Source organism: Macaca fascicularis, chromosome 10 (genome assembly GCF_037993035.2).
Source record: "Macaca fascicularis isolate 582-1 chromosome 10, T2T-MFA8v1.1".
NCBI classification, from domain to species: Eukaryota; Metazoa; Chordata; class Mammalia; order Primates; family Cercopithecidae; genus Macaca; species Macaca fascicularis.
The window spans coordinates 118,605,148-118,631,364 of NC_088384.1; the positions used below are offsets into that span (position 1 = coordinate 118,605,148).

A 26,217-nucleotide genomic window follows, 5' to 3' on the forward strand; every position below is an offset into this window, starting at 1 on the left:
GTCCGGGCACAGTGGTGGGCCTCTGCTGGGACGTAAGATACCATGGAAAATACTAGCTTCGAGAAACCCGCCCCACGGAGCACCTTGGCTGCAGGGGGCTTCGTCCGGCCGTGCTGGGTGACTAGGGACAGCTCATGTGTGGGGCAGCTGCGGCTGGAATCGTGTGGACAAAGTGGGAACAGCTCTCATCACAGCCACTGCCGAGTGGGACCATGGCTGCCACCGCCTCTGGGGTTGGGCATCCTGGCAGGTGTCCCCGCCCTCTGGGGCCTGACCCTCCAAAGGCACTGGCCCTGCCGTGCACCTCCCCCACTGAATAAGCCCTCAGCCTCGCCCCACTCACAAAGCTGAACACAAATGAATGCTGCTTCAGCGAGAGTCCCCCATCCTGCCCGCTGCCCAGCTGTCCGACTGTCCAGAGATCCATAGACTGATGGATCAGTTGATTGACTGAGTCATTCATTCATTCACTTGGTCCTCTGCGCTCATGTCCAAAGGCTGAAGGAAGGTGAGGAGGCAGCCCTGCCCAGGGCTCTCCCTGAGCTCCCCCTTCCTCATCACCCCAAGCAGGTGCTGTGGCTCCCCTTCCCAGTTGAGGAAGCTGAGGTCAGAGAGATGAGAAACCTGCCCTCATTCACATCCAGGCCCAGGCTCGGAAGGGCCTCCCCCTCCACCGGGGCACAGTGATGCTGGGCACTGACACCGGCGAGGCGCCCCGGGGCCGCCTCCTCCAGCCCGTCCTGCTGGTGCAGGAATGCCAAGGAGTTGTGGGCGGCGGGGCCCTCCCCTGGACGAGGGTCCATCTCAGGTTGTCTGCCCCGTCGGTTAAGGGTCCCCCTCTCCCTGGCAGCCAGGGCCTGGTCACAGGTGCTCCTGGGACCCTCACCTTGACTGTGTGAATCTCTGCCCACAATAGAGACCCTGAACCCACGGCTGTGGCGGGTGCAGGGGAGGAGGATGTCCCTGCCGGGGCGTGTCTGCCACACTCTGAGCACAGACATCCCAAGGGGGTTGGGACGCCGCCCGGCCCTGGGGGATAAGGGGCCACTTGGGACACTCAGCGGTGACCCAGGGTGAGGCTGGAATCCAGGATCAGGTGGGTCCCTCCCAGCAATGCAGCCCCCTCCACAGACCGGATGGTGTGTCCCTGTAGGAAGCGCTGTGGCGTGGGTCTCCATGACCACCCTTGGCTTCTGGGACACCGCTGCTCTCCTGCGCCCGCCCTCCGCTCAAATTGTGTGGTGAACTCCCCTCGTGTGCAAGGTGCCCTGTGGCCAGAGTCTGCATGTGCCTCCACTTACCCAAATCCCAGGGGCCTCTCGCTGGGAGCTGCCCCCGCCCAGCCAACCCCAGGACCCTCTGGGCTGTGCCGCAGCCTCTGCGTGGGGGAGCCTTTCTCCCGTTCGCTCTGGCACCATCCAGGCCACAGTCTCTGTGCTCCCCACTCTCCAGCCTGGCTCCCCTCTGGATGCACTTAAGAGTCCTGGGGCTGGGGCAGGTTCAGATCTGGGACGGACAGGGATGTAGGGGCAGGAAGATAGGCTCTGGGTCTTTGCATGCTGGGCAACTGGATTTTCCTCCTGAGTCTCAGTTTCATCACCTGCAAAATGGTCTCGGAAGGCGCCCTGGTGACAGGCCGTCCCCCTCCCAGGGGATGCACCCTGTTTCCCCAGGGCCCAGACCATCTGACATCCCCCTTGCTCTTGTGACCACATCTGCTCCAACAGTGGATCTTTCGGGAAAACTTTCAAGGCACAGCCAGGACTGGGCAGCCCTCCCCAGGGCACCGTGGCTGGGCAGGGCCTCCTGATGCTCCAACCTCTGCCCTCCACCCTCACCCTCAGCAGAGCAGCCACAGGGGCCCTGCCACAGACGTGCCAGACTGTCCAGGCCTGTGCCCCTCAGCAGGACACCTGCAGCCCTGGCACTGGTGTACAAGGCCTGGCGTGGTCTGACCCTGTCCGCAGCTCAGCCCCAGGCCACCCATCCACCGCCACTGCCCCGGCAGCAGCCATGCTGGCCTCCTGTTTCCAGCGGCTCTGCCCGCTGGACACACCAGGCCCCCCTTCCTGCCTCCGGGCCTCTGTCTCCCTGTGCACACTCCCCGGGATGCTCTTCCGGGACCCTTCCCCGCTGCCCCTCCAATATCACTGGGGGACCTGTTCATTCACCCCCACTCAGGCCTTCCCTGACCTCTGACCTGCAAGGCCGCCCCAGGCCCTGCTCGCTGCTCCCCAGTTGCTCCTTCCGGCCCCCGTGCCCAGGGCTGGGCCTGTCTCCACATTCCCTGGGCTGTGCATTTTCTCTCCCCCCTGCTGACTGATACAGCCCCAGCTACATGAGCCTTCTGAAGCTGACACAAATCAAAGCTGCACTGAGTAAAACATCCAGGTCTGCAGGGCACCAGCCCCGTTTCTGAGAGCTTGGCAGCCACTCATGGCCAGCGGGAGCCGCGTGGGATGGGGCAGGGCATTCGCTGTCATGGCGCGTTCCACCGGATGGGGCATCATGGTCAGCCTGGCGAGGGGGCGGTAAGCCTACTCGTCCCCTGCTTGGGTCCTTGCTCGGGCGTCTCAGTCGGGTGAGGGCTGTGGTGGCCTTGTTGTCGGGGTTTACTGCTTGCTCCTTCATTCATTCACGCCTTAAACCGCCTGTGGACACCAAGGGGAAAGTCTCAGGGGCCCAGGCCTCTCTCCCCTCTCTTCCCCTTCTGCCCCCTCTACCCCATCTCCCCCTTCTCTCCCCTCTCCCCTCCCTCCTGTCTCTCCCACCCACTGCGGTCTCCCTTTCAAACCATGGTGGAGTGGGCCTCGGGCAGCATGGCCCTGGACCTTGGCAAGGGCAGCTCTGGGACAAGGTGGGGACCAGATTGGCCGTAACACACCCAGCTCCAATCGATGCTGGGTGTGGGACCTTGGGCTAGTGAGCACCCACCCCAAGCCCCAGTTCCTTCTTGGTAAAGTGGGGACAGCAAAATGCCCTCCTCTTATGGGTGCCTTGAGCTCAGCATAGTCCCCGCATAGCCACTGCAGAAGCTTCTGGAACACCAGGCAGCCTAAGTGCTGTGTGCCGGCTGTTACTGTGAGGCTGGTGCTGTGGGTAAACGAAGGAACTGCTCTGTCTTCTGACTCTGTCCTACGGACCCTAAGGACCGTCGGGGTCTGGCCACCAACACCAGCCCTTCTACTGGGAAGAGATGGCCCTGTGCCCATGCCCTGCTCCTTGGGTGTGGGGCTGCTGTGAGGAGGGTGATTTATGGCCACGTCCGCTGCACACCCTCTCTCTCACCACCACGGAGCACCCGAATCCTTTACAGAGCCTCCTGCACAGGCTACAGACTGCTCCCCACCTCCCCCGCTGTGGCTGTCTATAACCCTGACCCCAGCTGCAGGCCTGGCCTGCCCCCCTCAACTCTGCCTGGAGATGGCAGGCCGGAGGAAGTGGGGTGCAGGGGAGGGGCCTTGCAGGGGGAGTTCGGACACCGCCCCTCACACCACGCACTCCGGCTGCCAGTGGGAAGCTATTTAGTTTCCAGAAAAGTGCTTGGACCTGGTAGAAGCTTAAAACCTCCTGGCCTCCTTTATGGTGAGACGTGGGGTCTTTAGTGGGGTGTGCAGGGCCGGGAGCAGGGCCTGTCATCACCCAAGAAGCCTCCGGACTGGGCAGGTGCAGGGAGCGCCGCTCTGTCCCTCGCTGTCGCTGGCCGGAGGACACCAGAGTGGGCGTTGGTGTGTGTGGCGAGTGTGGCTGGGGCTCTGGCTTCTCCCCATAACTCTGCAGAGCTGGCCTTGGGATATGGGGAAGGGGCCATGAGCCCAGGAGGTAAACCTGGAGGAGAGACCCACCTCAGCTCCTGTGGGCCAGCCTGGAGGGTATGTAGGTTCCTCACAGGGTCCCCTGGGATTAGATGCAGCTGAACCTGTTCTAAGCGGCATGGGATCCCCGGCCCTGTGTCCCTGACTGGCTGGAACCGCAAGGGGATGCCTTCCTAAGTCGGGGAGGTATTGGGGACATTAATGAGGTGGCTTCTGAACAGGAGGATCTATGCTCTGGACAGGACTTGCAAATAGCAAAGCTCATTGTCCCCACCACACGGGCCTGCACCTGCCTCCAACAGGCGGGTCCCCCGACCACTGTGGTCCACTGTCCTTCCGTGTCCCGGTCCCTGGTCCTGTGGGGCCCTGGAGAGATGGGACGACCAGCCAGCATCACACAGCCTGTGAGGACAGTCTGCCAGTTCCGGCCTCTGGTCTCTGAGTCCAGGCCCTGCAAGGACAGATCCCCGTCAGGCCCCGTCCCAGGCTCTCGTCTGTTACATAATTCAGGCGTGAAATCCCGGAAGGGGGAGCTCCTGAGCCCGACCAGCACCGGGGAGTGGGGTCTCCCCATCACACACCCTTGGTGGCAGGGCCCGGCTGGGGGCGGCAAGCAGGTTGGCCTCGCCTCTGTCCAAGGTGACTGGCATTTGTCATGACTTGGGTTAGCTTAAGAGTCTCCGGAAAACCAGGTGGCTCCATCACCACCTGATCCTGGCCCCGATTCTAGGCGAAAGGGCAGAGCTGACGGGACTGTGGAGGGGGCCACCCCCTCCTGGATGGCCTGGGTGGTGGGCTCAGCCCACTGGAGGCTCAAAACTGTGAAGGAGGCTGTAGCCTCCTGCCCTCCCAACCCCCGGCCCTGCACCCTGGGAGATGCCCGGGTCTCCCCAGGGCACCCTAGGAGCCGGCTGGCATGGTATGGAGGCTGCTGCCCGGCTACTGAGGAGGCGCCTCTGTACTGGCTGGGCTAAAAATAGCGGGGGGATCTCGGGCAGGGACAGCCGGTGGGAGGCCTGTCAGGGAGGGGCCGGGAGGGGCAGAACAGCAGCCTGGGCCCAGGACCCGCCGTCAATGGCGTGGGTGCTCCCACCCTGTTCCCGGTGGCCGGGCCAGCCGCGGCCCAGCTGACAGGCTATTTTTTCCCGTGCTTGACTAAATATGGTCAGGGAGCGCAGCCCGAGGGGGCCACTTGGCCAGGGCCGCGTGTTTGGGATGCTTGGCCGGGTATATAAGAACTGCAAAGGTGAGGCCGGCTCCTGACCCGACGGGGGCCCCCATGCCCGCTCTGGCCTCTCAGGTCAGGCCCTCCCCTCCCCTCCCCTCCCCCGCCCCTGTGTCTACGCGAGCCGGCTGTGTGCCTGCGAGAGCGTGCACACCCGCGGGACCTTCCCTTTTGTTCCACCCTGACCTCTACCTTCTCTACCTTGTGCTGACCCCGCTGGGGTGCAGGGGCTCCCTGCGGAGGAGGCCAGGACTCAAGGTGTGCAGCTCGGCCGCCTCTCCCTAACTCTGCACCAGCGCCTCCTCTCTCTCTCTCTCTCTCTCTCTCTCTCTCTCTCTCTCTCTCTCTTTCTCTCTCTCAAGATCTCCCTCCCGCTAAGTCTGCTCTGCTGCAGGAGGGCTGGGGGAAGGGCAGGGGTGTGGAGAGGGGGTGCCTGGTGTCTTCTTTCTCTCTCTGCCCCCCCACCCCCAAGTGCGGACGCATCGAGCTCCGGCCCCCACCCCTGCATTCGGGATTGGCTCCCGGAGGAGGTGGCTGGTGCTGCCGCCGCTGCAGCATCTCCTAGGGAGCCGCGACCCTGCGCCGGCCGCCGCTGCCGCTGTCACCAGCCCGGCCCCAGGGGTGCCCTGGGCTCCGCGGTGAGTCCTGCTCAGCCCATCACCACCGCTGGGCCGCCGGGACGGCCCCTGAAAACTTGCCGGGCACCGCGGTGGGGGTGTGCCTGCCGGCGCGGTGGGTGCTGCGGGTGCCGGCGCCGTGTGGGTGCCAGCGCCGTGCGGCTCCGGCGGGGGTGCCGTGGAGTTTTCTCTTGGCTCGCGGCAGCATCCACATTTGGAAAACTGCAGAGCCAGCAGCCGGCAGGGCCGGGAGGGCGCGTCCAGCTGGGAGGCAGGAACTTTGACTTGCGGGCATTTTGCAAGAAAGCAGCCACCCCCCACGCGGGCAGCGGATGGCACGGGGGCTTCGGGGCTGGGTGGGGGGCGCGATTCACCTGCCGCTTTGCAACAAAGCCCCGGCAGCCGGGCATGGGGCTAAACTTACCTTGAACTTGCGGTACCCCCCACTGAGGTGCTGGTGGGGGGCGGGGATTCCCGAGCTGAGCGGCGGGCGAGGCTGCCCCTGGTCGGACTCGGCACTTCTGCAGCTCGCCCAGCCACGTCAGGGTCAGGAGGCGTTTACAGGGGCAGGGCGCGGGGGGAGGGGGGCACACGTGGGCGGAGACTAGGGGGGCTTTGGGGAGAGCAGCCCTGGTGGTCTGCGTCTGTGCGGGTCCCTGCTGAGGAGCTTGACTTCCGCGTGGCCTCCCGCGGGGCTGATGCTGGGGGCCGGGTGGCATTCACCTCTGAAGAGCCCCGGGACGAAGCCCCGGGCACCAGGAGCCAGCTCGGTTCACGGTGGGGTCTGCCTGGAGGTGGCTGGGTGCTCTTTTTCTATCCAGATGGGAAACTTTTTGAAAAGTGACTACAATTCATTTGTGGGTGGGCAGAAGTCCTTGGGCTCTGGCTGGGTCTGGGGTGACTCTCCTGCCCTTTGGGACTCCCAACTTTCCCCTTGACCCCCAGACCCCATCCAAATGAATGCCTCAGCGGTGGGGAGGGCTTGAGCCAGGCTGCAGGAGTGTCCCAGGCTCTGAGGGCTCGTGTGCCAGGGAGCCGGGGACGTTGAGGAGGCCTCTTCCCTGGACTCCGAACCCAGTTATTGCGGAGGCCTTGGGAGGGCACAGATGAGCGGTGGAACCCGGGTGCCCCCGAAGTTGAAGCTCAGGCTGCCCTTTTTGTATCCTTGGCTATGTGAAAATGATAAATCACAGCAGCTACATGGAAATGGGACATCAGCTTCTGCTTCTTTCTGCCATTTGCTCTTTCCTCTGTAGAGGGGATGCCAGAGCCTTAAGCACAACCCCCATCCCCCACCCCCACGTGAAACTCCAACCCAGCCATGCCTGGCTGCAGACCCACAGCCACACAGCCACAGCATGCTCAGTGGCCTCTGCACACTGCAGGCTCTGCGGAGACATTGCCCTGCCCTGGGTGGTAGAAGAGAACCAATTCGCTCAGGGCTGTCCCCTCGCAGGGACGGGCTGCCTGGAGGAGCAACAGTCATGCTGGACCTCTCTTCCTGACGAGGACAATGGGAGGTCCTTTCATGTCCCGGAGCTGCTGTCCCAACCCACGCCAGGGTCAGTGCCAGGACAGGGGCCAGGGCCCAGCTGGGCCCTGCCACTCAGCAAGTCCCCTGTGTCTGTGCCCGGCCTGCACCCCCCACTGGCGCCTCCCTGGCCCCCATCCCCACCAGGCACCTGCAAAGCCTTCTTTCCACCTCTCACCACCTCATGTGCCAGGCTCACCCTGGGACACTGTGAGGCCTGGAAACCCTGCAGGCCTCTTCCTCCTCCTCCTCCTCCTCCTCTTCCTTTTCCTCCTCCTCTCCCTGCTCCCAGCAGGTTAGGGATGGCTTTCCTTCCTGCTGGTGAGGGCCTAACCTTGAGGTCCCATTGGTCTCCTTCAGGTTCTTCCTCCACATTTTTCAGACTCTGGCTTCACAGCTGGTCATAGAAGTTGGCAGGGAAGGAGGGATCCTCTGCTTCCCACTCAGAGACATTTTTAAACGCAATGAAAAACATATCGATACAATTAAGTATTCCAAAGTGCTTAGTTTGCCACTTGCTAAGTTTACTTAAACCCTCTTTAACAGGCTCATTAGGAGCTGGTGAGCACCGGGAAATTCATTAACAGGAAGGCGGCCCCCCGCATTTGACTGTAAATTGGTATTGATCAGGGGCTGGTAGGGGCTGGTGGAGGCTGGGCGGCCGGCCACAAAGAGCCAGGTGTGGGACCAGCCTCCCGGGGGTGCCACAGCAGTGGTGCTGGGCAGGTGACGGTAGCTGCTGACCCCCGGTGCCCGTGTGAGCTGCTGGCTCTGCGCAGCTGCCGCTTCAGGTGGGCCGCACTGCGCGGCGGTTTGGGGTGGTGACGCTGCGAGGCGGGGGCAGGGGAGAGGGTGAAGAAGAGCAAGAGAAGGAGGGAGAGAACCGGGGGAGAGACGCTCCCTCGCCCACTGGGAGCCTGCTGAGGCCAGGCTGAGGCACCTAGGGAGTTGCACCCCTAGTGGACGGCCTCTCAGGAGATCCCAGCCACTCTCTGGGAACCTGGAATCCTCCAAGCATCGTCTTTCTCGCTCACATCTTCAGAGAGAGGTACTGAACCCTCTCTCAGGGACACAGCATCCCGGGAGGCAGCCTTCACCAGGGACCTGCCCAGGAAACCGCCAGCTGCCCAGGTAAGGCCCCAGGGCACCTCTCGGGTCTCTGGTTCGTAGTCCCTCGTCTGGCCTTGGGAGCAAGGAGTTGTCCAGCTCCCAGAGAAAGAGGAGGCTGGTCCTGTGAGTGGGGTGCTGGGCGGGGTGCCCCCTCTCTGGGCCTGGCTGGGACAAGGGGGCAGGAAAGTGCTGGCTCTGAAAGTTCGGGACATGGATGGTGCCTCCCTGCTCTGGGGTGAGGGTGGAGGGGCAGCCGGTTTCTTCCATGGATGCAAAACCGAGCTACTGCTGGGGCCAGGGACAGGCGCTCGAGACTTTCTGGGGCTCACTGTCCACTTCTGCATTTCTGGATCGTGCGAGTGTGTGAGACAGACAGAGAGAGAGGTGGATTCAGGGATGGAGGGGCGCCGAGGTCAGAAGGGAGCAGGAAGCCCCGGGCCCCTGGGGGTGGCTGGACACCAGGCAGCAGTGGCAGGAAGGCTGTCCTGCTCACAGAGAGGGCGCCAGCAGTGGATGCCAGGGAAGAAGTTCCACTGCCTCTGAGCTGCCTTCTCTACATCGCAGTGGGGTCAGCTTCTACCCGGGCGGCGTCCCGAGGTCTTGGAACTACATACTGACTGCCTGCTTGGGAAACATACTTCTTTATATGCCCATATGGACCTGCTAAGCTATGGAATGTAAAGAAGTATGTATCTCAGGCCGGGAACTCTCTCGCCGCACTGAGGGGCACTCCACGCCACGGGGGCCGCTGGGGCCGACAGCCAGCCAGGCGGCTGTGGCGGGGGTGAGCCCGGGGCGGCAGGCTGCCTGGGCGTTGGTGGACGGTCATGTCCCCGCCAGCATTGTTCTGTCACTTTGCCTATGTCAGCAGGTGGAAGTGCTCACCAGACATTAAATATTCAGCTTGCTGACTGCGGCAGAGGGGAGGCGGCCTCCAGCAGGCATGGGGTCCGACGCGGGGCTGGTGAGGGCTGGGGGGTCGGGGCCTTGGCTGGAGAGCACAGAGTGATGGCGGCGGCTCTGGGGGCTCCACTGATGGCCGCCCTGGAAGAGGCCATCGGCCAGCAGAAAGGGCCGCTTGTGGCCAGGGCAGAAACTGCTCAGAGGCACAAGACAAGAGCAAGTTTGAAAAGGGGCAGGTGGCTGGATGCAGGAAGGAGGGAGGGGCTGGGCAGCACGTGGGAGAGGCTGTGGAGGGAAGACATGTCTTGTGCCTGGGTCCAGCCCTCCCGGTCGCAGGGCAAGGCAGAGGAACTCGGAGGCATGTAGCCTCCAAGGAGGGCACAGCCTGCACGAGGAGATGCTGGGGACGCGGGCAGGGTCAGGGCCACCGCTGCCCTTAGGCCCCACTCCTCTGCTGAGGGCACCTGGACAGGGCCAGAGGAGCTGAGTCTGTGTAGCTCTGAACCCACAGCCCATCCCAGGGGCCTGGGAGCCATTCGATTTTGCCAAATGTCTCCGGCTCATGCCGCCCCCACCTTACCCCCGCCAAAGCCCCGGTTCAGCTCTCTGTTCCGCCGAATCCAAGCTGAGGCATGTTTTGCTGTGAATGCAGGTGAGGCTTTGGCAGAAAGCGGTGTGTGGCCCAGGGCACCTCGCACCGCCCGTCGGGGGCCTGAGAGCCACCTGCTCTGCCGCCATCCCAGTCCCGACCCGAGAAAGGACTGGGAGGATGTCCTGGGGCCCAGGGGATGAGGACAGGTCAGGATCCGTCCGTGAAACCCTTTTCCCCCCAGTGCTGGTCCTTCAAGGAGAGGATGGGTAGCGGGTTCCCATCCTCTCCTTGGTAGCGGGGTCGTAGGCAGGGGCTAGGCCACTGTGTGAGGGGCGTTTGCCTGGCTTCGTTTCTGAGTCTCAGATTGGAGGCGTTTGCCACCTGGGATGAGGCCAGGTCCCTGCCTGGGCACCCCCACCCCCCCACAGGCCTCAGGATTAATTTCCGGAGTGTATGTCCTCCTGCCTTGGCACTGCTCCGGCCACAGCAGGTGCCCCTGCGCCCTATCTCCCGCACCCTGGCCTCCAGCAGGAATGGGGCGGGAAGGGACAGGCAGTCAGCCCCCTCCTGCAGCAGCTCAAGGCCTTGGGTCTGGGGGCAGCCAGATCACCTGAGCAGCTGGGGCCAGCACAGGGAGTGCTGAGTAAAGGGATCAGGCCGTTCTGAGCTTTCAGGAGGCTCCCACCCCTCAGAGAGCCTCCAGGTGATTGGAGGGGAGGGCCTGGCAGTCAGGGCTCCTGGCCTTCAAGTCTTCCTTCTGGAAGCTTCGTTCTCCCAGCCTCGGCCCCATCTGGTGTAGCAACAAGGGAGCGGGTGTTGACCTTGGGCACAGCCTCCTCTCAGCCTCTGGACCCAGAGGGTCAGTGCCCAGCATCCGCTGACGTCATCTCTTCCCTGCCTGCTTCCAGCTCCGGCCACAGGGAGGGAAGTAGCCGGGTGTGTGGCCACCGAGGTTGCCGGTGGCCACAGACACACCGTTCTCTTCCCCTAGATGCGGCTGTCGTGCATTAAAGCTTTATTGTAGGATGTGGTGTTTAAATAAAAGCATTAGTGTTTTGGAATTAGGTTTGACTGAGCAGTAAAACTAGAGAGTTCACAGGGAGAGAGCTGCGGCCTGCTCGGCTGTAAATCACCCCCAGTCTCGGATCCGCTGAATTAAAAATGAGCATCGCACGGGCACCGCCCCTGGCAGCCCGAACCCCGCTCCCCGGCACATGTGGCCTGACGGTGCTCCCCAGGGATCCTGCTGCTTTCCTAGAGACACTGGGACCCGGGGCTGGAGTCTCCCACGCATGAATCTCCGAAGCTTGGCTCCTGGGCAGCAGCCAGGAAGGGAGCCCCAAACTGGCATGGAGCATGGACATGCTGGCACTTTCGTCCGTGGGGGTCTTTGTGCATGTCCATTTGAGGGAGGGGAGAGCGGGCAGGGTAGGGGCACGGACCCTCACTGGCATGTCTTGCCCACAGGGACTCTCCTGAGACCACTTAGGTACGCTGCCATGGGGGCCGGGACTCTCAGAGGGAAAGGAGCCTGGACTGGGCTGAGGGGGCTGGACACGGACGCCCACCCCCTTGGGACTTGCCTGCCAGCTTGGGAATCCAGGTGGGAATCCAGGTGGGAATCCAGGGGGCCATGAGGAGGCGGACAGTGCCCGTGTCTCTCACTCCCTGGAGCAGGTAGCACCAGGTGTAGGCTCCCGGGTTTCCCAGAACACTCTGGAAACTGCCCCACGGTGATTAGAGGGTGGGCCAGGCTCCTGCTGGTGGAAACAGTCGCTGCAGAGATTGTGGAGCCCATAAATTCAGCGAACCAAATTAGTTACATTTTTCTATCCTACGGCTCAAAAGCTAGCCACGCTCCAGGTGCTGTTTCCACCCGTGAGTGGGACCAGCTCTGGGTCCTGGAGCTTGTGTGAAGGAGAAGGGTGGCCTTTGGGAAGGGACAGCCCCGCCGCTGCCTGCACGCGTGTGTCGCGATGAGTGGTCTTCCATTTCTGCAGCCAGGTGGCCAAGGACATGGTGGCACCCCCTTCTAAAGAGGGAGTCACCGGTGATTCTGGTACTAGTGCATTCATCAAGTGCGATAAAGCATTTTATTGCACAAGCATTCAAAGCAGGCACAGGGGCTGGTGAGAGCATTTGCGAGAGGTGCGTCGGCACTCTCTGTGAAACTGTCGGGCTCACATGAGAAACATTGCATCGAGGAATAAACTGCTATTAAGCATGATTAGATTGACCCACAGGACAGATATTTTAGCTGCTGCAGCCGGAGTCAATCAAAATGAACATCGCTTGAATTGCAAATTTTACCCCAAAAATGCTCTAAAGTAAAACTGAGGGAACCTGAGTGGCCCGAGCCATCTTCAGGACCAGGGTGTGGCTGAGCAGTGCTGGCCTGGAGGGTTTCCAGGCTGGGATGGCCGGAGGTGGACGGGGCAGTGCGATCGCGTGAGTTGCTGCCACCTTCACATAAAGGGTAACCCGGCAATCTGAGAGGCTTTGTGCTGACTCAGCCCCGCCATGCACGTCCGATTGCAGAGGCCTCCCGCGCTCTCTGCAGTCCTGCTCCCGCTTTTGATGCCTCTGGGCAGGACACTGACCTCGGGGTGACTGGGCTTGGGCCCCGGCAAGGGAGGCTCTTGGACAGGAGCACAGGGCTTTGTGAGGGGCCCTGGCCTTGCCCACTGTCCTTGACCAACCAGCAGCCTCTGTCCCTGTGAACTGGAGGCATCGCACCCAGGAAGAGGTGGGCATGGCTTTTGGGAAGGGAAGGCACCCGTGACAGCATTAGCAGCTCCCAGAGCCTCGTGCTGTCCGCTCCTTCCTGAGGTCCAAGGCCCAGCTGGCCAGAGCTTGGAGCTGGGAGGGCCCTCTCCGGAGGCCCCCGGGTGCCCAGGGAGGACTCTGCCTTTGGGGAGGACTCTGCTTTTAGTGTTCAGAGTCCCCAGCCAGCTCTGACCCTGGAAGCCCGTCCTGCTGATGGGGAGGGGCGGTGACTGCAGCAGAGGAGCAGGGCAAGCTGCTGCAGAGCTGCCGCCCAGGACGCTGCAGAGCACCGCAGGCAGCATGCAGGGCTGCGCGTCTCAAGGGCAGGGATCAGAGGGCCACCTCTGACAGCTCCACCGCCGGTCCCTTAGATAGAGGGACACGGGGCTGAGGTTCCCACACAGTGGTCACCGCAAAGGCGCTGTGAGCTCCACCGATTCACCCGGGTTTCAGAGGCACCACTAAGCCTCAGGCCAGGTCTGCTCCCTGCACCAGGCGGGCTGCCCCTGTGGGGTGCAAGTGTGTGATCTGAGGGACAGAGATGCTGGGGGCACACTGGGCCTCTCAGGCCTCCTGTGTCCACCCCAGGGAGAGAACATGGGGGAGAGAGAGAGCTCTGTTTCAGGAGTGCTGGGTGCAGAGGTCACTGGCTGCTCCCTGGCCAGGAGGGGGTCACCCAGAAGCCCTGGCGGTGGGAGGCTGGGGTCCACTCCTCACAGGGTCGACTCCTTGGCTGGGACTGGAGGCAGGGGTGTGTGTGTGTGTGTGTGTGCGCGCGTGTGTGTGCTCGTGTGTGTGTGTGTGCGTGTGTGTGTGCGTGTGTGTGTGCTCGTGTGTGTGTGTGTGCGCGCGCTTGCATGGGCGTGCATGGAGGGCGATTTCTGGGATGATTGGGACAATGACCCAGAATATTTTTAACAGAGGCAGGAGAGGGGGTAGAAGGCAGCTGTCCCTGGAACCCGTCCCGGGGGGCCCCGTGAGGACGTTTTGAGGTTGAAGGACGCCCAGGACAGTTGCACCGTGTGGCCCTTGTCATCCTGGCAAGCCGATGCCCTCTGTCATGCCCAGATATGGCTCCGGGGCTGCATGTGTCTCCCCAGCTGCCCGCCTGCCCACCACGCCAGTATAAATAGCCCGCGTTCTCAGCTGTCCCGTGGAGAGGCTGAACTCGGATGACTCTGCCCGAGCTGTAGGAGTGCCCCCGACCCCGCCCACCGCCGAAGTGCCCGAGGCCAGCAGCTGTAGCGGGACAGAGGCCGGGTGAGCGGGACAGAGGCCGGGCGAGCGGGACAGAGGCCGGGCGAGCGGGACAGAGGCCGGGTGAGGCTCTGGGCTCTTGGGCTCTGCCTCCGTCTCCCCCTCCTCGCCTGCCCCCTTGGAGGGCGTCAAGTCCAGGAGGGACCCAGCTGCCTTCTGTTGTCCCTTCCCCAGGGCGTGGTGGGGCCTTTGCCCATCAAGAGTGAAGAGGGACAAGCATCCCCACCCTAGGAGTGGGTGCAGGGAGCCGCTTGGTTCCTTGGCCTCGGGCTCAGGCCTGCAGCAGGCGAGGCTATGGCTGGGGTCCCTGCTGCCCCTCCCTCGGGTACCTCCTCACCTCTCCCGGCCCTCCTCCCACATCAGCTGTAGCAACACACTCCAGAGGCCTTGCAGCCCCGAGCACCAGCTTGCCAAGCCCCTTCCCTGGGGAGCCTGCTTTCCCTCCGCCCTTAACTCAAGAAGTGACTCTCTAATGGTGGAATTTCAAACACCTCCAAGGCCTGTGGAGCTGATGCCCTTGAGCGCGAGCAGGAAAGGCCCATCCTGTGTTCCTCAGACATGGGGTGCTGCGCCCCGCCTGAGGACAGATGGGGACACTTTTCACAATGTCTCTGCATGCTGGGTGGCCTCACTGAGCCAGAGGGAGGGCAGAGAACACGTCGGCAGAATTGAGAGCCCGACACGCACTTGTACGTGGAGCTGGGTGTCCCCTGGTGTCCCGAGGCCTGCGGTGGCCGCACGGATGCCATCGTCATTTCATCCGTGGCCATCCCTGAGCTCCTGGCTTAGGGATCTGTTTCTGCAGGTGGGTGGGAGCAGTGGGCAGGTGCCTCCCACCCACAGGAGGGGGCTCCAATCAGACTCTGTGCGCCAAGGGGCTTTTCCTTATCCTGGGACACGTGACTGTTCATTTGTCCCCGGGCTGCCAAGCCCTCTCTCTGGACCTCGGGACTCTCTGATCCTGTTCTCAGCCAACAGCCTTCTTCAAATTAAACCAGCTTTTACCCCGGCCCTATCTTTGAGATCATAAGACACAAAAGTCTATCTTGCCATTTTTGCAAAGAACAGCAAAACAATCACGTGTCCGCTCCCGCCCCCGCCTCCCTCCTGCCTGCCCCCTGCTCTGTGGGTCTATTTGAGGCGAAATTTATCTCTGGGAAGGGCCCCATCAATTTGCCTTGCTCTTTTGTTGACAAGTTTATTAAAAACCCGGGCAACTCTGTATTAAACTTTTATCAGTGTTGAGAAATAGTATATTTCTTTTTTTGAATAGATAGAAAAGTTATGGATTTGGGCTGAGCGGGTCTTGTTCAGCATTTGGCTGAGTCAGCATTGCTGATGATAAGAAACAAGCGCGTTTTGGGGTGCAGGGTTTCCTCTTGCCTTTTAATTAGGGGCTCTCTGGGGACTGCCCTGTGAGAGCCAGTGTCCCCCACAGAACCCCGAAGGCTCCTGCAGAAACCCCAATAGGGGCTGCCCACACACACCCGGCTAACTGTAATTCTTTGCTATCTATTTTAATAATTAACCAAAATCTGGAATTAAAGTTTAATTTAGTGGTGAATCTGAGCGCTAATAGGTAATGGTTTTGCATGGAGAAATATTAGGTTATTGACATTTACATTTTAAAAGCTTCATAGTAAGAAACAAAAAAAAGCACCCAGATGGGAGTTGGCAATGCCCTCCCCTGGTGGGAGGGGACGGGCACCCTGTCCTTCCCCCCGGTGAGTGCCTGGGATTGTGGAGAAGAAGGAGAGGGATTGCTCTTGCCGTCGCCTTGAGTCCCTGAGTCTCTGTAGGGCTTTGGCGGGGGCAGGGCTGGGCTCTGCAGTCTCTGAGGGCAGCGTCTGTGCTGCGGGTGTGACCTGGGGTTGGTTGTCCTTGAGTGGAAGTCGTTTGGTGCCGCATCTTCACCAAGGACGCTGGTTGTAGTGTCCCCTGTCCTGGGGCGGGAGACACCTTCCCCTGGGGGTCCCGTGTGGTTTCTGCCCAAAGTGGCCGCTGTTCCCCGAGGTCCTGGGCGAGGGCTTGTGGGTGCAGCAGGACGGAGTGTTGCTTTCCACCGCCCTTGAGGGGCAAGTGCCCACGGACTGCGTGCCAAGCTCAGACCAGGCCGTGGCGTGACCAAGACCCAAGTTGCACAGGGCTGGTGCTCACACACGGCCATTCACACTCCCACATGGAAGACCTGAGGTGCAGAGGGGCTACGGAAGTCCCCAAGAACCCCTCGCTAGGTGTGTAGTGCTCTGTGCCCGGGGCCCCCTCTGCCCCACCAGAGGTCAACCGGGGGACGGCTGCGGCTGCAGGGGAGGGCCCGGCGGTTCGCTTCAGCTTGCTCCTACTTCCACCTTCCAGGACGGTGGGGCTGCCTCTCTTCTAGGGTCCAACAAAGGGGCTGGGGCCCTACCAAAGGCAGGAGGGGCTTCCAGGATGAGGTGGCAGGCGTGGCTCTGGCCCTCCTGCTCCCCTGTGTCCTCAACCCTCGGGGGTCCCGGGGTGAGGCTGCTGTAGCCGTCGGTTCTCAGTGACACTTCCTACCAGGTCTTTATCTACATCACTATTTGCTCCAATTATAACTAATTGGACACGTACTGCATCTTCATGGCATCTAATTTTCTATTGATTTTAACAGGGCTGCTGGTGTTTTCAGCAGAGATTGCCCGTCGCTGCTTAGAAATGCTGAGTGTACTTCCTTGTGTGGGACAACTCCATCAGCAGATGTTTTAAAACCTGTTTAATTGTTTGGTTCATAAAATGCACTAGCGGTAGGAGCTGCAGCCCTGTTCTCTATAGCACTGGAGTCAAGAGAGAGGCAGAAGGACCCAAAGTGGGTTCTGCAGAGCATCCACGCCCTGGGCTCCATCCCCAGTCCTGCTGTCCCGGCGAACGGTAAAGTCACCAGAAACGCTTGGGCCGCCTCTCTGCCAGGCCTGGGCACCCAGCTAGGGACACAGAGGGGACCAGCCAGGAGCTGCCCCTCCCTTGGCGAGCTTGCCTTTACTCAGGGGACGCAGGGACTCCTCATTCGATGAGGAAACCACAGTGGCAGCTGGCCCCAGAGAAGGCCAGGCAGGGCTAGCCCTCCCCTACCCGGAGGCCCCTGGAGCCCTCGGGGCCCGGGGGTCTGAGGCCCCGGGAGCTAGGGGTGGTCGCTGTGGTGAGGGGCTGCGTGGGTCTTGGCAGGAAGGCAGCCCGTGCCTAGGAGGCTGGAGGCAGCACAGCTCAGTTTGGGGAAGGTCGGAAAACGTGGGGTGCGGGGGTCTGGGAGGGGTGAGCTCTGTGAAGCACCCGACCTTTGAGCCGTGGGGCCCTTGGGGAGGTTTTGGGGCTTGTGGGATGCTGGTTTCTTGGCCTTTTTAGAGAGAAAAGAAAACAATACTTACAAGGAAGTCGAGGGGCCTCGGGGGCCTCTCCCTTGTCAGCCCTCGCCCCACGCTGGTGAGACCCCAGGGCTCAGAGGGAAGGGGCTAGAGAATCTGCCAGTGAGTGGGAGCTGCTGCCCGAGGGAGCAGAGCAGAACAGGGGGGTGCCCGGGTCCGCAGGGGTCCCCGACGTCCTGCCCGAGGGATGGACCCAGCTCCAGCATGTCCCAAGAACACAAACTGTGCGCCCGTTTCCTTCACACTCGCAAGCAAATGTGCTGCTCACTCCCTTGGCAAAGAACGACTGGGAACTTCCCTAAGCCAGGCCATGTTGGGGTGAGTGCACCTGGAGGCTGGCTGCCACCTCACGGGGCAGCATGAAGAGGAGGGGCTGGGCCCTGGGGCAGGGGACGCTGCTGTGAGCCCCCGCATCCTCCTGACGGGCAGTACAGGACTGGTCTTGAGGCGCAGTGGGGTGTATGGGAGAAGACGGTGGCTGTCGGTGCTCAGGGCTGCACCTGGCGCTTGGCTGCTCGGTCGGTGTCTGCTCACAGCTCACGCCCACCACCGTGATGGCTGTAACGCCAAGCTTGACGCCTCATCCAAGGCCGTGGGGCCTCCCCGTGGCAGTTTTGCAGCCTGTCCCGGTGCTCAGCTGCCTTTGGGTGAGATGACCAGTTTGTTTGCTACGTTGATTGGCAAATGCCAGACCTCCCAGCTCCTGATGGGGAAGAATCGTGGCTGGGACTCGAGTCCCCGGCTTGATCTTGTCAAATCTTCCGCTCCATTAGGAATATTGACAGCGGTAAATGGATAAGTGCGTTCCGGCTGCGAGGTCTTCGAGCCGTCCTCACTCCAAGGCCAGGGAGGGGCGGGCCCTGGGAGCCTTGGGGTCTGCCCTGCACCCTCTGTGCCACTGGAGTAAGGAGGAGAGAGGTTTGCAGAGTGTGGCTGATGGCCCGGAAGCCTCTCTTTTTGGGATGCGAGACTGATACCGATTTACAGGGGACTTTGGGGAGGCGGCCTTGCTGCACGGCACAGATCTTTCTGGAGGGCACCATGGCAGGGACAGTCAGGGAAGGCAGCTATGGACGAGTCAGAGCAGGCCTGGCAGAGGCTGGGGTGGGGGATCGTCCAGTTCAGTTGCTCCCAGAGGGGCCTTGGAGGGTGGGCATGGTGCTGTGTGACCGTCCCTGTTGCCTGAGGGGCCTGAGCTTCTGTTCCTGCAACGTCAGGAGGGGGACAGAGCGGCCAGAGGACAGGCAGGTGGGGCAGCCCCACGTGTGCAGAGGGCAGGCAGGTGGCACAGGCCCTGGTGCGCAGCCCACACTCTGCCATCATGGTGGGTGAGGAGCAGGTGCGTCCACCCGTGCTGCCCAGGACGGCCTGTGCTCCCGGAGGGAAGCTCACACACGGGCACCGCATCCCCAGCACTGCCAGAGACACCTTCCCTCACCTGTCACGGCTCCTGATGGACGGGGCTGCAGAGAGACTCATTTTATAAAAGGGAACTTGCTCTCAAGTCACTGAGGGTGATCAGAGTGGGAGATACGGGAGCCAGGCGAAGGTCCTGTCACGTTCGGACCTCCGTCCTGATGCTTCGTCCTCACAGTTCCCTTGGGCATGTGCCCCTCAGCAAGACGCGGGCAAGGCTGCAGGGCTGGGGCATGGGGCCCAGGGTCAGGCCATGAAGGCCCCCTCAGTCTGTCCTCCCACCACCATGCAATGTGGGCGTCCCTGGAATCTTCCCGTCCTGCCCACCCAGAGATATCACATGGTGTCAGAGTCCATCCCATCCCACCTAGGCCATGGCAAGCCAGGCAGGAGAGTGTCCTGGGTGGGCTGTCCTATGGTCAGCCGAGGCCCATGGCCGACTGGGAGGTCTGTCCTGCCTCTGCTCCAGCTATGAGTGTGGTCCGGGAGGAGTTTGCAGGGGAATAAGGGCCTCAAACCCTCAAGGTCACTGTGCCCACAGATGTGAGCCCCTGGGGCAGGGCCCGATGGTCTGGGCTGTATCCCACAGCTGAGGCTAGTGCCGGGGCAGCGGGCACGTGGTGAAGCCAGGGCTGCGGAGGAATCGGGCGGTGGAGGCAGAGGGCACTGAGGGTCAATCCCAGAGCATGGAGGCTGCCTGGCGCCTCCGACCCTCCCCAGACCCCTGTGGGTCCCCGATGGGGAAGCCCGGGCAGAGCGAGAGGGTGGTGAGTTGTGTGTGAGTGGGTGTGTTTGTGCGTATCTGAGTGTGTGTGTGTGTCGGGGCGTGTGGCCCTTTGCACCAGTCCCCGCAGAGCTTGAGGGAAACTCCTCGGGGTGGAGGCCCTCCGGGATGGGGGGTAAGGGCCTGATGCCGGCCGCGAAGCCCCGTCTCCATCGGGACGTCCGCCTGGTGGAGCTGCCTTCCTCACTGACGTCGCTGTTCCTCGGATCCGGGAGCCAAATGCTTTGCTAGAGCTGGTAAAATGGAACCAAATCGACTGTCCAATGGATTTGGTCCCCTTCAACCAGCTGTAGCTGTGCATTGATGGCGCCGTGCGGCCCGGCTGCAGGTCCCGCAGTCACGGAGAGGACCCAGCAGGCGGTGCAGGGACAGCCCGGCTCAGCGTGTGGTCAGCTCCAAGTAAGCGAAGCCCCGAGTGCTGCCCCTGCCCCCCGGGACACGTCAGTGCAGAGCCCGAGAGCCCCAGCTGTGGTGCCCCTGCTTGCTCATCCTCGCCAGGGCACCATGAAACCAGTGTTCATTGCTCACACCAGAGCTTTGCTTGAAAATGTGGGCTGAGGAGCTGGGCCCTGTGGGTTGGGCCTGCCGGCGGCCTGGGCTGGCCCTGCCCTGTCCTCTTCCCAAGGAACTTTCTTTGATTTCTCCTTTAAAATGGCCTGGACACTAAGGCTCCCGAGGGCCCTGCAGAGGTGAGCACGGATGCTGCGCTGGTGACCTTGGGGTTTGTGTCCTCAGTGGGGAGGCCTGGGCCAGTGGCGTCTCTCCAGATGGCCTGAGGGGTGCTGGGCCTGGCAGGGAGACCACAAACGGGAGCCCCTCGGCATGGCCCATGGCTGGGGAGGTGCCTGTGAAGGTTGCTGGGGGCCCCCAGGGCTCCCCATCTCCCTACCCTCTGGGGGGAGGTAGTGACGCCTACGTGCAGGGAAGGCGGGTTACCGATGGGCACAGCTGTAGCGAGTGGAGATCTGCAAGGGGGGCTGCAGGCTGGGCAGTCCCCAGGACCTGCTCGGGGGGGGGTCCCTGACCATGTGCCCTTCTCTGGGCAGGGGCTGGCATGAAGGGGCTCAGGCTGCTGGGCGCTGGCAGATCTGAGGCCTGGGCAGGCATGGGGGCTCCTGCTGGGCATCTCTAGGCCTGGGGTTCCAGGGCCTGTCAGGAGTGACTCCTGACTTCTACCCAGAGTAGCAGAGGCGGGGCCTCCCCTCAGGGGCCACCAGCTGCCAGTCCCAGGGCCGGTGAGACCGAGGGTCAGGACCCTGGGAGGGATGAGCAGAGGGAAGGGGTGTGGTGAGCAGAGGGAAGGGGTGTGGTGGGCAGAGGGGCAGATACCCCATGGACTGATGGACAGGCGGAAGACCGGGTCTGAGGACAGTGGCTCCCCTGGCCCTGGCTCAGGAAGTCACGGCTCCCTCCTCACACCCTGCCCAGCCTCAGTGCCTCTAATTCCCAGGGTCAGCTTAACCCTAACCCTGGCACAGTATTACCACCCTTCTTCACACAGAGTCACTATGTCCCCAGACAGTGGGAGAGGCCGAGAGGCTGGGCTAGTGGACGGCAGCCCTGTCTTCAGCACAGGGTTGGGGCTGGAGTTTGAAAACCAGAGTGTATGGGATCCACGGGCTCTGCTCCTGAAGGGCTGTGGCCTTGGCCTTTATTTGAGCCTCTCTGAGTGGAGGGCAGAGTGGTCAGCCCCTGCTGGGGCTCCTATCCAGGAGCTGCCTCCTGGGAGCCTCCAGGGGCTTCCACTGCTGAGCCCTTTACAGGGGGCAGCCGGGTGGCCTGGGTATGGCTGTGCCTTTCAGGGTGGCCTGACCCCAACCCCACCAACCCCAAGCTGTGTGATGCCGGGCACTGTCCTCCGCTGGGGTCTCCTGCCAGGGACATCTGTCCATCCGGTGAGGCCTGGTCCTGTCCTGGAGGGGAGACTTTGGACATCCACCCAGCCGAGGACCTAGTCAGCCTGCCCCCAACCTTCCCTCCTACCTGAAGGGTGGGGAGGAGGCTGGGGAGGTGGCCGGGGTGTAACAGCTTGAGGTCCTGTGTCAAATACATCACCCGGGTGAGGACTCAGGGAACCACCCCGGCCTGCGGGAGGGTTTTGTGCAAACATCACGCCAAGAACAGTGTCTGCTGTTGACCCAGCACCTGCCAGGGAAGGCTGGAGCCATTGGAGTCCCTTCCAGTGCAGCCTGGGGTTCCTGTCGGTCACCATGCCAGCCGTGAACAGGGACGCCTGCTCCCTGTTGCCCGCCTGGCCCTTCCTCGCCACCCGTGGCCCCGCCAGCCTGACCCTCTGTCACTGACGCCTGCTGAGGGCAGTGGCACAGCTGCAGAAAGCCCACAGCTGCGCGGGAGCTGCCCTGCCAGGCAGGGCCTCGGGGTACTGGGGAGGGCGGCAGGAACGGAGGGGCACGCAGGCTCCATCCCAGCCAGCTGAGAACCCGGGCTCCCTGCTCCGGGCCTCCCGTCTCTCCGGTAAATTAAAGGATGAGATGAGGCTGAGACCATCCCCGGTTCTCCACCGCGGTCAGGACGTCAGCTCCAGATGACTGTAGGACACTGTGGCTGTTACCTGGCCTACCCTCCGGGGCATCTTTGTGGAGTCCCCAGTAAAAACCACCGCACCTGCCTTGCCATCCCCAGGATGGGGCCTTGTCCGGTGAAATCACAGTGCGGCCCCGCACCAGGCCACACACAGTGTGGACAGACAGGGCATGTGGGTGGACACGAGGGCACACTTGGAAGCAGCTCCCATGCCTCGCGGACCGTGCACGAGGGGCCGTATGGGCTCTGACCCTCAGCAGCCCCAGGCAACGCATGACCGCGGCTGGGTGTCCCAGTGAAACTTCATTGGCAGACGCTGGAATTTGAATACCGAATCATGTTCGGGGGGCACTAAATGGGTCTTTTGATTTTTTCCTCCCAGTCATTAAAAAGGTGAATGCTGGCTGGGCGCCGTGGCTCACGCCTGTAATCCCAGTACTTCCGGAGGCCGAGGCGGGCGGATCACGAGGTCAGGAGATCGAGACCATCCTGGCTAACATGGTGAAACCCCGTCTCTACTAAAAATACAAAAAAAAATTAGCTGGGCGTGGTGGCGGGCGTCTGTAGTCCCAGCTGCTGGGGAGGCTGAGGCAGGAGAATGGCGTGAACCTGGGAGGTGGAGCTTGCAGTGAGCCCAGATCGCGCCACTGCACTCCAGCCTGGGCCACAAAGCGAGACTCCGTCTCAAAAAAAAAAAAAAAAAAAAAAAATGGTGAATGCTGTCCTGAGCTCTCAGGGGCTGTCTGAAAGCAGGTGGCAGGGGGATTTGGCCCTGGTTGCAGCTGCCACCTCCAGCTAGATTAAGAGGATAAATGAGCAGCAGGCACTGTGCGCACAGGACCGGGACACGGGGCACCGAGGGCGGCCACTGCTCTTCCCAGCTGCTTGCTGCATGTTTAGTCAGTGCACAGGTGGAGGCCCCAACGCAGCCCTAGTGTTCACAGCGGTGGGACCAGTGTGAACAGCCCCGGCCTGCCCAGCAGGAGAGAAAAACCAGGAGAAGGTAGCTGGGGCAGGGCAGAGCCTGGAGCCTCCAGGTTTGGGGTGGGGCTATCTCATGTCTCATCCTGCACCCCCTGCAGCCTTGTGGCTTTGGGCTGAACTTGCCCCCAGCAGGTGCCCATCTCTGGAGCAGGTGTCCACTGGGAACAGGGCCCAGCCAAGCCAAGGCTACTCCCCAGGGTCAAGGAAGTGGGGTCAGGGACAGGGACACAGCCCACTGGAGGACCGCAGTTTCGGATCCCAGGATCCTAGCAACCCCGGGTTGGGGTGCACAGGAGCCATCTCTGCCAGGCTGGGCATGCTACGGAGTGCCTGGGCATCAGAGAGGGCGAGGAGCTCACCACAGTCACACAGCCAGCCCTGGGCGAGCCTGGAGCAGGATGGGAGCACATCCCTGTCTGCCCCAGGGCTGTGTCTTCCACTCAGGAATGAGCAGCCCTTGGCTGGACTTGGCCAGGCTGAGTTTGGGACCCTGAGTTTGGAGGGCTGCTGCCTGCAGCCCCTGCACCTGGTCTCCATGCTTTGCTGTGTGTTAGCCGCGTGGGGGTCCGTGCAGCATCTTGCCTTAGGGGGCTCAAGGGGAGAGGGGGCAGCGGAAGGGGGGCCAATGCTGGGGAAGGGGCTTTATGTCTCCTGGGGCTCTGCCATCTGTCTTTTCATCTCCCTGGGAGGGGTGAGAATGTGGATCTGAGTGAGCAGTGGACATTGCCAGCTCGGTGAGCGAGAGGTTGGGTCTGAGGGTCCAGTGCTGTGGGAAAGCCTCTCCCTGCCAGGTGCAAAGGTGACAGGAGTTGGCCCATCCCAACCTCAGCCGAGGATCTGCAGGTCCTGGGTCCTGTATCACTGTAAGAAAAGTCCAAGAGCTCATTAGAAATGCAGATTCCAGGCCCCGTATCCCACCCCTACCCCAGTCAGAGCCTCCAGAGCAAGGGCCTGGGAACCTGAATTTTTACCGAGTGCATTTGGTGAGTCTTATGAACAAGCCACACCAACCTGGTCCCCTTGATGCCTGCCGGCTCCGCACCTGCCCTGTGTACACCTTGCTCAGGTCCCCTCCCTCTGCTCCCTACCCCTCAGGGGACCAGCTCCTTCCGGGAAGCCCCTGGGCCTCTCAGCAGTAGGTCTCTCTCCTCTATACTCTAGCAGCCGCCATCACACTCGGGACCCTGTTGGCTGCAGTGGGTCCTTGTGGAATCTCCCCTCTCCCTGCAGCCTTGGGTGGAGGGTGAGAGGTGTGTGCAGTTTCCCAGATGTCATGGGATGAAGTGATGTAGTTTCTGTGTGTGCATCTCCTTATTCTGGGAGAAAGTGGTGTTGACCACAAACAAGCAGAAAGAAAGTTAAATTCTACCACCCCCGGCAGCCCCGGTGAGATGCCAGGCACTTCCTTCCAGTCTTTTTATTCCGTATGTAGCTCAGTTTATCCCCTTCCCACCTCCCACCACACACACTAAGGCAGCGGCCACTGGGCTGATAAACAGCCGTTTCTGCAGAGCAGTGCCTGGGGCCCCCTCCTGTATCATCAGTGGCTCTGTCCACCTTTCTGCCCGAGGTCCTGGGGTCAATGCAGTGCCAACGCGCCATCCATGACCAGCGTGAGCAACTTTCACTGCTGTCCACAAACGCTCCTGTGCTGAGCCCTGGGCACGACGTTCTCCAAATTCTGCTGGCTCTGACATGCGTGCGGTCCCGTGGCATCACCAAAAACGTCCTGACTTCCTTCCTCCTGAGCATGGGATGGAGGCGAAGCCCTGAGCAGCCTCCTGTGGGTCACACACCGCACCTGCTGCACCCACCGCACCCCCTGCGCCCACCACACCTGCTGCACCCACCGCACCCCCTGCGCCCACCACACCTGCTGCCCCCGCCATGCCCACCACACCTGCCGCTCCTGCCGTGGCTCCCGTCCCTCTGCAGGTCCCTGCTTCTCTCTTTTCAGTAGCTTGCTCAGGCGCTGACCGTCTCCCACCCCATCGCCCTGTCCCTCCTCAGGTCCTGCTGACCGGGCAGCCTCTGGTCTGCAGCAGGGCACACGGGCCTCCGAGCGCTGGGCTGCGGTGTTGCTTGTTGTGGTTGTCCCTCCCAGCCTCTTGCTCCCGTGTGCCTGGCCTGGGACTTCCTCCAGGTGTATTTGTGGAGGAAGCCAGAGAACGGGTGCAGGGTGCAGACAAGCCTCTGAGGGGGCCTGCACAGGAGGTGGGGTCCCAGGCAGAAGGGCCAGTGCAGCCTCCTAAGTTTCAGGAATAAGCTGTGATCTGGAAGCTTTGGAAACTCTTGAAGACAAGGAGCAATGATCTGTGTTGCACCAAGGATTCCAGATCCCTGCTCTGCTGCCTCCGGTGGGAACACCCACACACCCTCCCCAGGACCCCTGGGCCGATAGCCTGGGTTTGTGTGTTTCAGTCCTGGATCTTGAGCCCTTAGAAAAGATACCCTTCTCCCACCCTGGCCACTCCGTCTCCTGCTTCCCCACGTCGTGTCCACTCGTCCCAGCGTGCGGGGGGTGGGGCTGGTGCTCTAGGACTGAAGTCTGGTCCTGGCTCCCACCCTGGGTGTTTCTTTCCTATAGGTCAGCCCTGAAATGTCCATTACTCACAAAGAAAAGGAAAATGCTCATTTGAAAGACAATTCTTCTCTTTGACAATGCTGAGACATTCTCCCAGCCCCAGCCCCACAGTGCCCCAGTGTGTGAAGGACAACAGCTGTTGGGGAAGTTCAGTGCATCTGTCCTAACCAGGGCTGGAGGTGGTGCCAGTCTGTGCAGCTGGGAACACCTCCTCTGCTGTGGCTGAAGGGGCTCCACCTGGCACCTGTGCCACCAGTGGCCCCTGAATGGGCATCCAGGCCCATCCTTAATAAAGATGCATCGTTCATTCTGTTGCAGACCTTGTTTATCCTCCCCAGCTCCCCAGTGAGTTCTGGAGGAGATCCCTCCATTGTCAGACAAAGACTTCAGAATGACAGCGGTCATCCCACCGAGAGTCAGCAGCGTCGGCATGTGCTTCTCCTTCTCGTCAGTGCCCCTCTGGCTCAGTCCAATGCCCAGCGCTTACAGCCGGGGAAACACACACAAGCACATACACATCCCATACACGGGCACAGGCTCACATGCACGCACACCCACACTTGTGCAAACACAGAGGCACATGCACATTCTCACACAGGCACACATACACAATGCACACATGCACAATGCACACACAGGCACACACGTGCACACCCGCACACATGCTTACACATGCACTTACCTGTACATTCCCACACACGGACATGCA

The 26,217-nt window shown here is 61.8% G+C and overlaps 3 long non-coding RNA genes across 3 annotated transcripts; 2 read left to right on the forward strand and 1 right to left on the reverse strand.

Annotated features, from left to right (window-relative positions):
• Positions 1-455: 455 nt before the first annotated feature.
• Positions 456-4,541, reverse strand: LOC107126581 (uncharacterized). Its single transcript, XR_001483151.4, has 4 exons — positions 4,397-4,541; positions 4,109-4,266; positions 3,550-3,828; positions 456-2,651 (listed from the first exon to the last, which is right to left on the reverse strand). It is a non-coding gene; the product is annotated as an uncharacterized lncRNA (long non-coding RNA).
• A 553-nt stretch (positions 4,542-5,094) lies between these two features.
• On the forward strand, positions 5,095-25,815 carry LOC102130730 (uncharacterized). Its single transcript, XR_006689962.2, has 5 exons — positions 5,095-5,115; positions 5,268-5,678; positions 8,231-8,319; positions 19,684-19,795; positions 25,512-25,815. It is a non-coding gene; the product is annotated as an uncharacterized lncRNA (long non-coding RNA).
• LOC141407801 (uncharacterized) lies at positions 13,694-15,065 on the forward strand. The gene is made up of 2 exons (XR_012418436.1): positions 13,694-13,814; positions 13,875-15,065. It is a non-coding gene; the product is annotated as an uncharacterized lncRNA (long non-coding RNA).
• Positions 25,816-26,217: the final 402 nt, after the last annotated feature.